The 17,469-nt window shown below is 46.2% G+C and overlaps 1 long non-coding RNA gene across 1 annotated transcript; it reads right to left on the bottom strand.

Annotated features, from left to right (window-relative positions):
• Positions 1 to 502: 502 nt before the first annotated feature.
• LOC113457335 lies at positions 503 to 10,033 on the bottom strand. Its single transcript, XR_003377932.1, has 3 exons — positions 9,961 to 10,033; positions 6,062 to 6,258; positions 503 to 723 (listed from the first exon to the last, which is right to left on the bottom strand). It is a non-coding gene; the product is annotated as an uncharacterized LOC113457335 (long non-coding RNA).
• Positions 10,034 to 17,469: the final 7,436 nt, after the last annotated feature.

Raw genomic sequence — 17,469 nt, forward strand, 5'->3', positions numbered from 1 at the left:
AGGATAAGGTAGTCAAGCAGCCCAACAATATCCTGAGGGCACGTGGTCTTTCCCCAGATTGTCCGGTTTACAGATAGGCTGGGCAGCAAGGGAGAAGCTAGGAGAGTCCGTTCACTAAACGGATGGGCACACGGGGATTGGTTGTCTTCCTGTCTTGGACAAGTTACTGAAACAGGCTGAAACACATTTCCCCATTTTGTCTAGTCTAGGTGGGACCTGCTGAGACCAATCCGTTTGAAGATAAATAAGGAAGTTCCATTCCTTAGTGTTTCTGAGTGTTGTGTGGGTTCACTTACCACCCTCTTTTGCTTGTTTTTCCCTTGGTTTTGCCAACTTTCATGGTTACCGTGAGAGTAGTTTACTTTGACCATTTTCCTAGACTTCCGGTTAGAACTGAAGGAGGCTCTAAGCATCACTGCCCCTCACTCCCCTTTATCTATTGGTAAATAAATAATAACCTACCCGGAGCAGCAGCCATTTCTTTCGAGTCACTTACCAGGTATGAGAGAGAGAAGATGGAGAAGACGGTTCCTTGACATCACGTGACTCACAGATGGAGAAGCTGGTCCTTGACATCACGTGACTCACAGCGGTCCAGCCACTCTCCCACACAGACACAGATGCCTCACTCAGCACCTACGTGCCACTTCTGAGCCTCAGGACATGATGGCAGTCATCTTCTGTGCTGTGGAGGATGTGATGCTCCTGCCACCGACCAAGATCCTAGGGTTGTAACATGTTATCCCATGGGTGGGTTTTGTTTGTATCGCTCGAGTTACTAATGCACTTCTCTATTGGTTAATTCCAAGTGCTTCTTGGACATTTTAAAATTGCATTCCAGGACAGGCTCCAAAACCACAGAGAAACCCTGTCTCGAAAAACCAAAATAAATAAATAAATAAAATTGTGGTGGGACATGGTGATGCGCAGGTAGACACGGTGCTGGAGAGGAGCTGAGAGTCCCACATCTAGACCTGCAGGCCGTAGAAGGAGTCTGTGACACTGGCAATAGTACGAGCATAGGAGGCTTCAAAGCTCACCCCACAGTGACACAAAAAGCCACACCTACTCAGAGAGGGCTACAGCTCCTAATAGTGCCACTCCCTGTGGGCCAAGCATTCAAACACGTGAGTCTAGGGGGGGTCGGTCATTCCTGTTCAAACTGCCACCACCTCTGAGCCATCTCTCAGCCCCCAATTCTTTGATTTTCAGTTGAGATTTTAGCATCCTTTTTAAGAATTGCTTGCTAAATCCCAAATAGTGCATATTTACCCTCATGTTTTATTCTAATAGTAAAATAGTTTAATTCTTAGCCTTGTGTCATGCATCCAGTTTGTGTTGATTTTTTTTTTTTTGCATATGATATGGGGCAAAGGTCCACCTTCATTCTCTTTATTTTATTTATTTTTATTTTTGGTTTTTCAAGACAGGATTCTCTGTGTAGCCCTGGCTGTCCTGAAACTCACTCTATAGACCAGGCTGGTCTCGAACTCACAGCGATCCGCCTGCTTCTGCCTCCCTAGTGCTAGGATTAAAGGCATGCACCATCACTGCCTGGCCCCACCTTTGTTCTTTTACATGTAAATATCCAGTTGTCTGAGCACCATTTATTTATTTATTTTATTTATTTATTTATTCTTTTTTTTGGTTTTTCGAGACAGGGTTTCTCTGTGGTTTTGGAGCCTGTCCTGGAACTAGCTCTTGTAGACCAGGCTGGTCTCAAACACACAGAGATCCGCCTGCCTCTGCCTCCCAAGTGCCGGGATTAAAGGCGTGCGTCACCACCACCCGGCCTGAGCACCATTTATTGAAGCACCATTTTTTCTCCCATTCAATCAGCTTGGTACTCTTTTTGAAAATCAATTGACCACAGAGGTTTGAGCTTACCCCTAGACTTTCAATTCTAGTATATTGATCTATACGGTTATCATTTGCCAATACCACACTGGTTTAATTCGTACGCTTTTGTGGGTTTGAAATTAGGAAATGTAAACCATCCAATGTTAGTTCTATTTCCCAAAACTGTTTTGGCTAACAGGACCCCTTACAATTCTTTTTCAACTCTTACTTTTTCATTTTCTTCAGAAAGGTCACTGTTTGCACGAGCATTGTTCACAGTCTGCAGACAGTATTGGGAAGAACTACCGTCTCATTAACATTAAGTCTTCCATGAACCTAGTCAGGAACCTAGAATGTCTTTCCACTTAATCTAGATATTATTTTCTTTTAGCAGTGTTTTTGTTTTTTGAGGAAGGGTTTATCTGTGTAGCCCTGACTGTCCTGGAACCTGCTCTGTAGAGCACACTGAACTTGGAACTCACAGAGATCCACCTGCCTCTGCCTCCCAAGTTCTGGGATTAAAGGTGTGAACCACCACCACCCAATTTAAGTTTAATACTTTTTATATTCTTCAGTGTATTAACCTTATAACTTGGGTTGGGACAATAGTTCAGTCAGTAAAGCGTTTGCCTTGCAAGCATGAGGGTCTAAACTGAGTCGCCAGTATCTGTGTAAAAAGCTGTTACATGTGAAATTTTTAAAAAGTTTTTTTTTGAATAGTCCATTGCTCATATACAAATAAAACGTATTTCTGGGCATTGATCTTACATCTGCCACACTGCCAAATTCAGCAATGGCTTTTGTGCATGTATTCTTTGATAGCTTCTTTCTATACACAGGCCCGGATAATCTGTGAATAAGAACTGTTTTATTTCCTCCTGTCCATTTTAGATGCCTTTTTGTTTGTTTTCTCTTTCTTTTGCCCCGATTGCTCTGTGTGGGATTTCTAGAGCAGTGTCACCTGGGGGGATGAGAATCAGCAGATGGTGTTCCTGATTCTGAGAGCTGCTTTGGACGTTCTGGAAGGAGGATGCGGCACTGCATATCCTTGCCCACAGCAAAGCTCTTCCCTTTAGGGAAGGTCATGCTCTTCGTGCGTGGGTGCGTGGCTTCAGGAGGAACAGGCGTGGGATAGTGAGGGAGAAACAACACTCTATCCATCCAGCCAGATCAGCCGAATCACGCCTGCTGATCAATGATGATCAATAAATTGTGACCACAGATGTCGTAGGCAGACCACCCTCCCATCTCCAGCTAATGCTTGCACGTTCAGGGCAGTGTCTTAAGTATTTTCACATCGAGTACCATGCTAACTACAGTGTTGGGGATACTATTTTAAGGTGTGTTGCTTTTGTTTACGCTGTATTTGGTCTAGCGAGGCAGGAGAGAGAAATAGGTGGAGTTGACAGGCAGAGAGGATAAATATGAAGAGAAATCTGGGAGGGGGGAAGGATCTGGGAACAGCAAGGAGAACTTCAGGGGCCAGTCACCCAGCTACCCAGCCACATAGCCAGACATGGAGTAAGAGGGAAACAAAAGGTGTACAGGAATAGAGTAAGATAAAAGTCCCAAGGCCAAAGATAGATGGGATAATTTAAGTTAAGAAAAGCTGGCAAGAAACAAGTCCAGCTAAGGCCGGACATTTAACTAAGAATAAGCCTCCATGTGTGATTTATTTGGGAGCTGGATATATTTGGTCCCTCAAAAAGCCAAAAAAGCCCAAAGAGTAAAACATCACACAACACTTGGGGTTGTTCGCAACTGCTCTTTTCTGTGTTGAGGGGGTCAATTTTTTATTTCCACTTTGTTGAGGACTTTTCATCATGAAAGCCGTTATATTTTCTAAGATCCCAAGACCAAAGAATAAGATACTTGAGACCGGTTTCAGAACTGCTGGCGGAGAGTAGGGACTAATGAGAAACAGGTTTGGAAACCAATCACCTGGGTTTGAGTTGTAGCTGGGTCACAGTTTGCTACGTGGTACATGACCAACTTCATCCATTCCCCATTTTCCTTATTACAAAACACTAGAAACTGCTCAAAAAGGGAGTCAGTTTAAATACTAATTGCTGATTTCTTTTCCTTTTGGCTTTGTTTGTTTGTTTTAAACATTCTTGCTATGTATCCTAGGATAGCTTTGAACCCTTGACCCTTCTGCGGCAACTTCCTTAGCATCACAGGCTCAGGTTCTCACCAGTAATGTCTGTGCTAAAAATTTCCCAAGGTCTACTCTGCATGGACTTAATAATTTGACTTTGCCTTGGTTTAATTCATGGTGCCTCATTTCCCCCCCAAATTCCCATTTCTGCATTTGCTGCTGTTCAAAATCTTTCATTGTCTTTGCTCCCTTTCCGTCTTTAATCTACTTTTATTGTTCGGTAGCACGATTACTGTTAGATGTACCGGACTATTTTTGATGGGATCAAACATAAGGCAGATAGCTAAACATTAGTCCAACTTTTGTCATGTCAAGATTTTCATGATAATAAAAATAACCCGAGGGCTGCAGGGCGTTGGACACTTCTCTGCCCCATGTGTTCTGAGCACAGTTGGTGTGATCGTGCTATGGGGATTTAAATATGACCTTCCATGAAAAACATGTCCTGGCCAGAAACGAAATACAAAGCAGCAGGCTGGGTTTCAGAGTCCGCTTCTCCAGCATCTGCTGCCTCTTGGGTTACAGGGAAGTAAATATAGACGCTGATTTATGTGAACATGGTTCATTTAGCTCTGCCCGTCTCTACTTATTCCCCAGCCCTCGGAAAGCAGATAATCCTACTGTCAGCAGTTGCTTGACTCTTTCTGCCAGCTGCAGAAATCCCCCTTCTTTTCAAGACGAGTTTTCCTATCTTTGCACTTGGATTCATCCTGTTATCCAGAACTACTGTGTGTTCTCCCTCCGGTGACATTACTGTTCCCATGCCATGGCTCCTTCTCCAGACAGTTGCAAACATACGGCTAGTCCCCATTGTGAAATTTCCTCCACCCCGCCTCAGCCTCCGTTGCCTCTTCTTCTTGCCAAAGCACCCTCATCTTCTCACGCTCCACAAGCAGCGTTGTCTGGTTCAGTACCCACTTCTACAAGTCTAATGCTGCTGGCTGGTGATTAACTGTCAGTCCCACTGGGTCTTCGTCTTCTGTGGGACTTGAACTCGTTGGGCATGATGTTGATATGCACGCTCCGGAACTTCCTTTCCTGGGTTTTGTAGCCCAATTCCCATCATTTTTCACAGCAGCTTTAAGCTTTGGACCATCTCAATTCCCAAAGAGTTTCTTCATATCTTAGCCATACCTACAGTTGTTCAGCTAATGCAGGTGACTTCACAGCTCTCTCTCTTTCCAGCCCTGGCCGTTCTTTGCATAGGTCTTTTTTTGGATGTCCACACTTCTACTAGAAATGTCCTATCGATGTCTCACACATCAAACCAAGCTTACCACATCTCTTTGCCTCAAACTTTCTTATAAAGTCAATTGCTGCTACCTTAAAAAAATTCAGAGTCAAGGACCCTGTTTTCCTTGGGGTTTCTATTGCTGTGATAAACCCCACGACCAAACCAACTTGGAGAGGAAAGGGTTTATTTCACCTTATGACCCTCAAGTCACACTCAGTCACTGAAGCAAGCCAGGGCAGGAACCTGGAGGCAGGAACTGAAGCAGAGGCCATGCAGGCCTTTGTTGCACGCTTTTATTGCATGCTGTTTTATTGGTGTGCTCACTCACGGCTTTCCCGCCTACTTTCTTATACCATCCAGGACCAACTAGCCAGGAGTGACATCACCCACAGTGTCCTCCCACATCAACTCTTAATAAACAGTAAAATGCCATATAGACTTGCCTCCAGGTATCTGATGGAGGCGGTTTCTCAACCGAGACGCCTCCTCCCAGATACGTCTAGATTTGTGTCGGTTAACAAAACCCAGCTGGCACACGCCATCAAGATGACTCAGTAGGTAAAGGGTAATTTGTCTCCAAGCCTGATGACCTGAACTTGATCCCCCAGAACCCATACGCTGGAAAGAGAGAGCACAATCTCTGAAGGTGTCCTCTGACCTTTGCCTCCATGCTGGAGCCCAGGTACCCACACAGACACACCAAACGGTAAATAAATGTAAACAAATGTAAGAAGTTCTGCCCCGATTCTAGTTGGGAAGCGGAGAGAAAGTCACACCATCTGGCTTTTGCCTGTGGTCTCAACAGTTACTTACAGCAGAATACAACAAACCTCTTTAACGGGTGTCGGCCACGGTGTTTACCGACGTGGTCACGTGACTCCATTCCTGGCTCAGGAAATGGCACCACAGAGCAGTCAGCCATCGCCATAGCAGAAAGCCTCCAAGCCCTGGTGCTATGCTGCCCTGCTCCGTCTAGATGACCCCGGGTAAGGGTTTCAATCCTCCAGGCTTCGACTTCTTCACCTGTCTAATGGACATGATAACACTGTTGTTTACTTGGGATAACAAAGGGATTGATTGTTCAGACTCACAACTCCCAGAGAGCTTACCCAACACTGGCCTTTATTGCCAATTAAAAAGATGACATTGAGTCTCACGCAGGCGTACTGCTGTCTGGGACCAGCAGTGGAGGGCTGGCCTCTCCCACGGTAGGATATACAGTGGCCCGTAAGGAACATACCAGATTATTAAGAGGTGCATGCAGGACACAGCTTACACCAAGCTGAGTTAAGAAACACCCTTATTTTATAGTTCAGTGATAAAGGAACTGTCTCTAACACTTTCCACTATGCTAGGTCCCCAGATACCATAAGACATGTAAACCAGCCGTAGCCTGCTAAGTGTGTTGCATGGAAAAGGCTTTTAAAAAAACCTTTCTTATTGTTAGATGCCACCAAGAGTTATTTAGGAGACCTCTTTGACTTTCTCTTTTCCTTCCTCCCTCCCTCCCTTCCTCCCTCCCTTCCTTCCTTTCTTTTTTATTATTTGTTGGGCTGATTTTTTGTTTGCTTGTTTCTCTGTATAGCCCTGACTATTCTGGAACGTACCCTGTAGACCAGGCTGGCCTCGCTGGCCTCAAACTCAGAGATCCGCCTGCCCCTGCCTCCCAAATGATGGGATTAAAGGTGTGTACCACCACTGCCTGATGGTTTTCTCTTTTTCTAGTTTTTTCTTTGTTTCTTTCAACATGTCCCCACCTCCTGTGATATTCCATAGGACAGACAACGGCTATATGTCAAATTATTTCTTCTTTTCTAGACTCTGGAACCTGATTTCATTCAGTGGCGACCCAGGCCTAAGAGCACCTGACTCTGGCCTCAGGGAGTAACCAAGACTGACCATGTCTTCCCACGGTGACTCCTTCTGAACTGATCAAAGCCCGGGTTCCAGCCAATGAGAAGGTTTTTGTGGTCTCGTTAACATTAAAAACCCCAGAGGAAACGGGCTTGTATTAACAAGCTTAAAGGTGAAAATCCAGCAGGCCGAGGATGGAATTAAGAAGGCCTAAAGAGGCCAGGTCCTAAATGACAGACATCCTTGATGTCCTCGCACTGAAAAAGGAGTCTTATTTCTCAGGGACTTTCATATGGGATTTTCAAGGATCGTTTTCCTTAAGCTGGGTGAGGTGTGCCTGCTGATCTTAGTACTCCCTGTGTTCCCAAGGGCAGCAGAGCCTCGGGGAGCTGTTTGAGGATGGGGCACTGGGTCTAGCATGACAGCAAATTCATAGACTCCTGTGATAAGGAGACTGAGATAGGAGAATAATGACTTCCAGGGTAGCCTGGGCTACAGAGAGCCTTGGTGGAGAGTGTTGGCATTCAGGCATATCTGAGCCTGCCCCCTGGGGACCTCGCAGAGTGCATCACCCTGTGTGGCTCCTATGGGAGTGTCAAGCAGTACATAAGCAGGGGCAAAGCTCTGCCCACTCCCTCCCTGTCTTTCTGCTGTCCCTTTGTTCCCCTCCCACTCCATCTCCCCTGTCTCTTCCTCTGTCTGTCTCTGTCTCTTTCTCTTTTCTTCCGTTCCTGTCCCCAGAGGCCAGTCTCCCCTCCCCGCTCCCCCCTTTCCCGTTCCTCTTCTCTCAATAAAACTTCTCACTTAAGCTCCAATGTGTCTGTCTCGCACCTGCCATGCTCTGGTGCATCTGTCTCGCACCTGCCTGGAGACTCCTTGTGGTCCAATCTCGCGCTGTATCTTAACAGACAGGGTGAGCAGATAAAGCATTCAATAGATCTTTATCCTACAACTACTTCCTGATTGATTTTCCTTTCTTTCCCGGTTTATAAAACTGGGGTAAGGAAGGAGGCTCTAGAGAAAAAAACAAAACATAAAAGGACTCGGTACGTTTCAGAGAATCTTGGTTTCCTTGGCTCCCTTCCTCCTTCCCTCTCCTAACCACCTGCCGCCCCTAAATCCTCCCGTTACTCTCGGGCAATTAATCGCCAGGCTCCAGGCTCCAGTTCCTAATTAACTCATCCTTTCCGCTCTTGCTCTAACTGCCCAGAACAGGGCCCGTGTTTCCTGCTGAGATGAGTCTCCTGTTCCTCTTTGCTGCCCGTCTGTTCTCTGCACGCCTAGCAGCCCCAGCTACTGAATTAGCCCAGCGAAGGTGTTTCTCTCATAAAGCTCCCGCTAGTCCCCTTGCCCTGAGGATTTTCTCCACTAGGCTGGTCCACATGCTTTGTGAAAGGCCTCCTCCACTCTGCTCCTTCTAGGGTCACATTTGCTGACTTGCCTGCACCCTGAGGTTCAGGACATGTTATCTCTCGTAGTGGTTTCCAGAAGAATGGTCCCCATAGGCTCATCTGTTTGAATGCTTAGTCGCCAGGGGTGGCCCTACTGGAGAGGGATTGGGAGGTGTGGCCTTGTTGGAGGAAGTGTCCTTGGGGATGGGCTTTGAGGTTTTCAAAAACCTAAGTCAGGCCCAGTGCCTCTTTCTCTTCCTGTTGCCTGTGGAGCCAGATGCAGGATTCTCAGCTATTTCTCCAGCACCATGTTTGCCTGTGTGCTGCCATGTTTTCTGCCATGAGGATAATGGACTAAATCTCTGAAACTGTAAGCAAGCCCCAATTAAATGCCAGCTTTCTGTTTGTTTGGTTTGGTTTGGTTTGTTTTTTTTCTAGACAGGGTTTTCTTGTAGCCCTGACTGTCCTGGAACTTGCTCTGTAGACCTGGCTAGTCTCTAGCTCTAGCTAGGTGATCCTCCTGTCTCTGCCTCCCAAGTGCTGGGATTAAAGGCTCAATGCTTTCTTTTATGAGTTGCCTTGGTAATGGTGTCTCTCACTGACTACAACACCTCTGCATCTTGACATCTGAAAAAAAAAACAGGAAAAATCATTTCCCCCTCATTCTGTTCCCCTGAAGCAGGTCTGAAAAGTTTCATTCTCAGGGTGCCTTTTCTAGACCGTGAATAAAGGGGACTTCTCATCCCTGAAGACACAGAGATGCCAAGAATAACCCGAGCAAACACGTCTGGTGGTGTGATTGCTGTCTTTGTTTAATTAATTTTATCTTCCCACGACCATACACTATTCACCAAATAGCATAAAACTGCCCAGGCTTCTGTGTTTCCTCATGCCTTCATTTCTAAGGCTCTGCTGTCGCAGAGAAGTTATACATCCACTTAGATGACTGCCTCTTGATTATTTATCTTCTGTTTTAGGTGCCTCAGCCATGAACCTAGCAATGGGCAAGGAAGGTATCATCCCTCACAATCCCGCATGCTGTGGGGCTTACACACTCCTCGTGTTTTCCCAACACAACTGTGATCGTGATGAGTGACACACCTAACTCCCTTGCACACTGTGAATGAGTTGGTAACTTACCCTCCATGCCTAGTACAGGAAGTATCCGGTCAATGCCGCAATGCCCTTTGGATGCACTGCACTAGCCTGGCAGCCAAGGTAGAGGTTCGCTTTGTTCTCTAGTGCTGAGGGGTGTAATTAGTTAATCTCTGTGCTGTGTTTTCTTTCCCACTTCTCCTTTCTACTTCCTGACTGTGGGGCAGCCTTGCCAACACTAGGATGGAGGAAGTGGTGAACTCCCGATGGTAGAGCGAATGTGACAGCTAATAAATATCACAACAGCCAGCATTTGCCTGGCCTGGATCCCAGAGGGGAGGGTGTGAAACAGCCTTCACCGCTGTTGCCCCAGAAAATGATGGACTTACAGGGAGGGAAGGTTTGCTTCTTCTGAAAGGTTCATGGATTTCTGTCCTGAGGCAGAACGTCAGGAGCCTGTGGAGGAAAATCATTCACCTTGAGGCAACCTGGTGAGAGCAAGAGGCACTGAGAGGCCAGACAAAACACATCCTTAAGATTCACTTAGGTGACTACTTTCTCCAGCCGGGCCCCACCCTCAACCGCCCATTCTGTAAGAACTCCTCAGTGGATTGACTCACTGGTTAAGATTAGTGTTCTCATGGTCCAGCCACCTCCCAACAGCGCCTCCAGATGGGGACCAGGCTTTGAACATGTAAGCCTCTGGAGGGAGGTGGACTGTGACAGGACTAACAGTCAAACCGTCGCATACAGCTGGTGAAGAGAAGCAAAAGTCAGTAGCTCTCCAGAATATTAGCTAACGGGCTGGTCAGTGATAGAAAGTGTGCCCGCTGGGTTAGCCCACAGCCCATCTCTGCATTGATCCTTTGGTGGCCAAGCATCAGTTTGGAAGCTCTTACCACATCTATGTCTTTCTTTGTTCTTTGTTAATTAATTTTATGGTCAAATTCTTATAAGCCATTCTCCACCATCACTTTGATGAACTTTTTTTTTTTTTTTGAGACAGAGTTTCTCTGTGACTTTAGAGCCTGTAGCTCTTGTAGACCAGGCTAGCCTTGAACTCACAGAGAACTGCCTGCCTCTGCCTCCCAAGTACTGGGATTAAAAACGTGCAGCACCACCGCCTGGCTCCACTTTGATGAATTTTATGAAATTCTGCAGGTCAGCAATCCAGGAGAGGCTGAATGTAAGGGGAAAGGCCACTGATGCCTTGGGGAAGAATGGGCTCTGACGTTAGAAGAAGCAGAGCCAGAGGTATTTATAAACGTGAAGGGTTGCATTGTTTACATTGTGTTGGTCTGAGAAGATTCTTGAGGGGTCTCTCAATTCCTGGCTACCTTCCTTAGTCCTTCGGGTTTTCAGTTTCTTGTTGCCTATGTTACCTTTCCCTGGGAAGTCATTTTTTTTTGTTTTACTGAACAGTATTTATGATTAATTTTCTCATCTAGGGAGTACAGATACTAAATATCCTGAGTTATAGCATGTCTTAATATTTATCTGCTCTTTAGTTTTCTACTAGTAATTGCAGTTTTGGCAGAATTTATTATTATATGTCCAATATCTTCCTTGCTAACTGTGTTTCCTAGGATCTAAGGCTGTTCATGTTGGGAGACAGTCCTGCTTTTTGTTCCCTTGGAGGAAATACCAACGATTTTGTGCTTTCCTTCTTGTAAGTGGAGTTGTAAGATATTGCTCTTTGTGTCCAGATTTTAATTTAATTCACTAAAGCTTTATGGGTGCCTTTTGGGTGCCAGGTACCAAGTTCCAGACACTGCTCGTTAGTGGCCGAATCAGACAGCAGTTCCCAGTTTCCTGGAGCCGGCAGGATAGGAGGGGAGACAGATCCTAGCTAACAAGTATAACGCATAAGGAAAGCAGACAGCCTGCTAGTGATGGGCAGTGCTATGGGGGAATGAAGCACACTGACCAGGTTCAGGGGCATGCTGGGAGGGGAGTTTTCTGTTTTTGTCCTAATTCTGCTCAGTGGGATTTTTTAAAGACCCATGAACTTAAGTAAATATTTAGTTCGCATGGTGGTACGCATCTATAATCTCAGACTGGGAAGATGATGCAGGAGGGTCTCTGAGAGTTCAAGGACAGCTTAGGCTACAAAGTGAGATCGTATCTCAAACACCAACTGACCAAACCCAAGCCAACCACCAGGCAAAAAGCAGAAACAAACATGGTGTTCCATTACTTAAGGCGTTTTCTCGGTCTTTTCCTGATTGCGTAGTTGCTGGATCTCTCGTTAATACGTCCAGTCCTTTGTTTCTCTCTCCCTACATCAGCAGTTCTCAACTTGTGGGTCGTCGTCCCTTTGAGGGTCAAAGGACCCTTTCCCAGGGGTCACCCATCAGATATCCTGCAGAGAAGATGTTTACATTACGACCTATAACAGTAGCAAAGTTACAGTTATGCAGTAGCAATGGAGATAATTTTATGGTTGGGGTCAGCACAGCATGAGGAACTGTGTTGAAGGGTCGCAGCGTTAGGAAGATTGAGAGCCACTGCTCTACACTCTGAGATTCCTGGAGCAACTCCTTAGTCTGTGTTCTTGGTCCCTTTTACACAACTCTACAACAGGCTTTCTTTTGGGCCACCAACCAGCTCCCAAAATATGACAGGAGACTTATTAGTTTGAATGCTCGGCTTTATCTTAGTACGTATCTGGCTAGGTCTTTTAACTTAAATTAACCTGTTTCACTTTATCTACCTTTTTGCCTTGGGTCTTTTCTTTCCTTCTGTGTGCGTGTATGTGTATAATTTGTTTTTGTTGTTTTATTTTTGCTTTTTAAAATTAATTTTTCTTTTATTTTATGTGCATTGGTGTTTTGCCATGGGTGTTGGGTCCCCTGGAACTGGAGTTCCAGAGAGTTGTGAGCTGCCATGTGTGTGCTGGGAATTGAACCTGGGTCCTCTGGAAGAGCAGTCAGTGCTCTTAACTGCTGAGTCATCTCTGTAGCCCTCCTTCTGTATATCTTACTTTCACTGCTTCTCCTGTGTTTCTGTCTGGTGGCTGCCTGGCTTCTTGCCCCAGGTATGTCCCCCCTCCCTCTTCCCTTTTCTCCTTCTCTTGTCTTTCTTCTATTTGTTTCCTCTGCTCTGCAGCCCTGCCTAGCACTCTCCTGCCTAACTATTGGCTGTTCAGCTTTTTATTAGACCAATCAGGTACCTTGGGCAGGCAGGGTGAAACAAATGCAACAATCTTTACATAATCAAACACACATCTTTACATTGTTAAACAAATGTAGCACAAACAAGATCACACACCATTACACAGTTAAATGCCCTGCAGCACAACAAATGTAACACATCTTTGCCCAGTTAAACTAGTCCACAACACCTCTCCTGCCTCCCACGATGACACCCTAGATTCTTCCAGACAGTAACTAGCTGTTACTATAACACTATTCTTCCCTAAGCAGCCTGACTCCTCCAAGGCCAGCTTTCCTTTTGGATTGTCTTTCTTCTGTGCTGCTGGTTTTCCTGATTCATCTAGAATTCTCTGGGTTTTGCTTATATTTATAAATAAAGGACTACATGGTGGTCACTATGCCTACGTGTGTGTCTTTGCAGATTTGTGGGCTGCTCATCAGCCCTTCCTTAGTGGACAGGTTGTTGGAGGGTTTTGAGTAAGCGGCAGGATCTAAGGAAACATAGAAACTGTTTACAAGGGTTTGCCTGAGAAGGAAGCAGCCTGCTTAAGGATGCCCACGGAATCTCAAATGGACTTTGTTCTAGGGCTAGGACATTTTAGCACTTCAAGCTGGGGTCTGCTTCAGTTAGGGGCTCTACATCCTCCAAAAGTCCCTTGGCAGATCACCTATTCCCTTCAGGGAGTACAGATTCTGGTGAGCAAACAGAAAAGTCATTACTTCAGCCATCACTTGGTCTTGCAGGGAAAGGGACAGGTATGCCCAGCTCCTGAAGGGCCATCCAGAGCCACCTCCTACTCTGCCTTTGTTGACTCTGACCTCGGACTTATCTCCCAGGGGAAGCATTTGCTGTCTCAGTTTAGGTGCCTCCTGATCGCTCATGATTGCTTCCTGTGTCATTTATCCATGGTGGCACAACAAATCCCTCCAAAATCCAGTGGCTTAGGACACCAAAACTTGGTAATTTGTAATGATTCTTATAACTAAGGAATTTGCTTCAGGTGGTGTGAGCGTTAGGCTGGCTGGAAGGTCCAAAAATGTTGCCTCCTTGCTGGGATTGTCTATGGCTGTCAGCCATGGGCCTGGTCCTCTGTAGTGACTTCTTCACATGACTGCTAGGACTTTTCCTCACCATGTGGTAGCTGTGCTTCAAGAGAGTGAACCCCAGAGACAAAACACTACTAATGTCCCTTAGTGCCATTGAGAGAGGTACAGCTTACACTGCCAAGCCTGATGTCATGTGGCAGGTGGCTTGCTGCTCCCCGCCCCCATCAACAGTTGCCATAACTGTCTGCCTAGTCTCCAGACTCCATGGCCTATCAATTATATCTCTTTTCTTTTTAAGTAGAATAATGTTTATTTTTTTAAATTTATTTATTTATACCAATCCCAGCTCCCCCTGATCCCACCCCTCAACCACTCCTCAGAGAAGCGTGTTGTTTCTAAGTCCTGCCCCACTCAGTTCTAACCCTAAACTTAGTGGAGTCTTTCTGTCATGCCTGGGGAGCAGTCTAAAGATGACAGACACTTAGGGTTCTGATAAGGGACTCTATCCCAGCTCACCCTTTTCATTCAGAATGCCAAATGAGCCGGGCGACGGTGGCGCACGCCTTTAATCCCAGCACTCGGGAGGCAGAGGCAGGCGGATCTCTGTGAGTTCGAGACCAGCCTGGTCTACAAAGCTAGTTCCAGGACAAGCTCCCAAGCCACAGTGAAACCCTGTCTCGAAAAACCAAAAAAAAAATAAATAAATAAAAATAGAATGCCAAATGATCTATTTTCTGTACTCACTGAAAAAGCATACGACATTTTTTCCTTGCGTGCCAGCTGCTATAACCTCAATCTCCCTATTACCTCATCTGTATTAAAATTTTCTCCCTTCCTCTCTCTTCCCTCCTCCTCCCGACCCTTTCAGTTTTTGGAGACAGGGTCTCATATCCTGGGTTGGTCTTTAATTCAGTACCTAACTGGGACTTACTATGAATTCTGATCCTCCTGTCCTAGGATTGCAGGGATAGGTCACTGAGCTTGGCCTTAAAACTTTCTTTGGGAGTGTGTGTGCCTATTTGAGTGCACACAAAAATGTGTGTTCATGTGCAGACCGAAGTCACCTTGGGTATCATTCTTCAGGTACCGGGCCCCCTTGGTATTTTGAGATAGGATCTGCTTCTGGCTTGGACCTTGTTGATTAGGCTAGATTGGCTAGTATGGTTATTTGAGCAAGAATGGCTCCCATCAGCTCATATATTTGGAAGCTTGGTCATCAGGGAATGGCACTACTTGAAAGAGATTAGGAGGTGTGGCCTTGTTGGAGTAGATATGTCTTACTGGAGGAAGCATGTCACCGAGGGGGAGGGCTTTGGGGTTTCAAAAGCCCAAACCAGGCCCAGTCTCCCTCTGTTCCTGCTGTCTGTGGGTTCAGATGTAGAACTCTCAGCTGCTTCTTTAGCACTCTGTCTGTCTGAACGCTGCCATGCTTCCTGCCATGACGTTAACAGACTAAACCTTTGAAAGTGTAAGCAAGTCCCCGTTAAGTGCTTTGGGTTTTGTTTGTTTGTTTGTTTTGAGTCAGGGTTGCTTAGTAAATACTTTACCAAGAGAAACTTACCAGTGTGCTCTGCTGGGCAGGTGAGACCTCAAACAGGAAAGCGTGCCGCCATCAGGTAATGGTGTCTACCTCATACTAGACCGGAAGTGATGGTACAGGTGCTGGAAAAGCATCTGCGATACATCACTGTCCCCAGGTCTTACAAAATCTCCCTCCAAACCACGTCTAAACGTTCAGAGTTCTTATCTCTATGAGGTTGCTTTGACAGCTCCACGTCTAAACGTTCAGAGTTCTTATCTCTATGAGGTTGCTTTGACAGCTCAAGTATACCGAGTGACACTTGGCAAAATGCCAGTCACCTGCAGAGGCTGTACTGAACAACAGTTGTCCACAGCTGTCAAGAGCACAGCCTATATTTACTATAGGAATGCTCCCTTAAGACGATTGAGAGGCCAGGCGGTGGTGGCGCACGCCTTTAATCCCAGCACTCGGGAGGCAGAGGCAGGTGGATCTCTGTGAGTTCGAGACCAGCCTGGAGCTAGTTCCAGGACAGGCTCCAAAGCTACAGGGAAACCTTGTCTCAAGAAAAAAAAAAAAAAAGACGATTGAAGGACAAGTTTTTCTGAGCAACTGCTCTGTTTTTTATCTTCCGGGCACGGTGAATGTTATAACTGAATATGCTTCTCTTCTTTTTGCTCTGGTTGCTAGGAAACCCAGGGGGAAACTGCAGACCTCCACTGGCAACTGCGCAGAACCTTTGCAAACCGTTAAACTCCCTCTTCTCATTTTATGTGCCCTCTGCTCCTCTCTGCATCACTTCTATTTCTGGCATCCCCACTTCCTTTCTCTGCCACTGCAGTATTGAGCATGTTCTATGTTTGGCACTGTTGCGTGCTGGACACACAGCAACTTCATCCCCCCCTCGAGATCCTTATCAATAATTTCATCCGACTTACAGCAACTATAGGGTTAAGCAGTCATCTGCACTGAGAGCTTCTTCCAGTCCTGAGGTTTAGGGAGGGAAGTGGTGGGTTATTCTCTCCTGGCTTCTGTCTCCAGTGCCCTCATTTTCTGCCCCGTGAGTCATACAGTCCTGATCACTTTTATGCCATTTGCTTGCCACAGTGTATCCCACAGCGCATTCTGAATGCTGCATGCACTCTGGTCTAGAGCATGTAAGCTTTTGTAAGAACACATACTCAGTTGTTTTTTTTTTTCCTTTTGCAATACTGGAACTCAAACCCAAGGCCTGGTATACACTAGACGCATGCTCTATCACTGAGCTACAAACCCGGTCATACAAACTTCATGTATGATTGTGCAACGTGTATGTACCTGGTGCCTATGGAGGCCAGAAGGGGGTGTTAGATCCCCCAGAACTGGAGTTACGGACGGTTTGTGAGCTGCAGCATGGGTACTTGATAATGAACTGGGTCCTCTGGAAGAGCAGCCAGTTTTCCTAACTCCTGAGCCATCTCTCCAGGACCTCCAAATGCCTTTTCTAAAATCTGGATGTGTCCCTCCCTCAAACTTCAATTACTAAGATGCACTGAGTGAGATTCTGTCCTCCAGAGCTATGACAAACCTGGTGTTCATGCGCCCATGTTTTCCCAAGGCACCATTCCTAGCGCTCTGCTGCTGGCTGGCGGTAGCATCCTGAGAAACAGCAACTGGAAGTCTCCATCCTCGAATAGCTTTGCACTCTTTAGAGACCTTCTGTGAGATTAACAAGGGACGATGGCGGGCCTGCTTTTTAATTCATGGGGGTACCAGTTGTAGATGGGATTATATCTCCCAAGCCCAGGGGGTGCTCCCGTGAAACCTTTCCACTTACTATTTTTGCTGTCAGCTTCAAGATTAAAAAAAAACACAAGTTTTCCAATATGCCTGACATAAACTTTAAAGCTTTGCCAGCTCTCAGCCCAGGGATGTTGGTTGATCGTGGCCAGCTCTCAGCCCAGGGATGTTGGTTGATCATGCTGGCAGGGTGGATGCCAATGAACTGCTCTGCTGGAGGCCGTGTCCACTGACCCCTCTCAGGGAGCTCCTGTTTGCCTGTCTGACTCTTACGTTGAACACACGGGTTTGGCTTTAAGGTCTGCTTCTGTACGGATAGGACCCAAACTTGCATCTGCAGCCTTTGTCCCCTCCCCCCCCCCGCTTTTTTTTGCTGGCAGACTGTGCCTCCCAATTGT

This window comes from Microtus ochrogaster, chromosome 22 (genome assembly GCF_000317375.1).
Source record: "Microtus ochrogaster isolate Prairie Vole_2 chromosome 22, MicOch1.0, whole genome shotgun sequence".
Taxonomy (NCBI): domain Eukaryota; kingdom Metazoa; phylum Chordata; class Mammalia; order Rodentia; family Cricetidae; genus Microtus; species Microtus ochrogaster.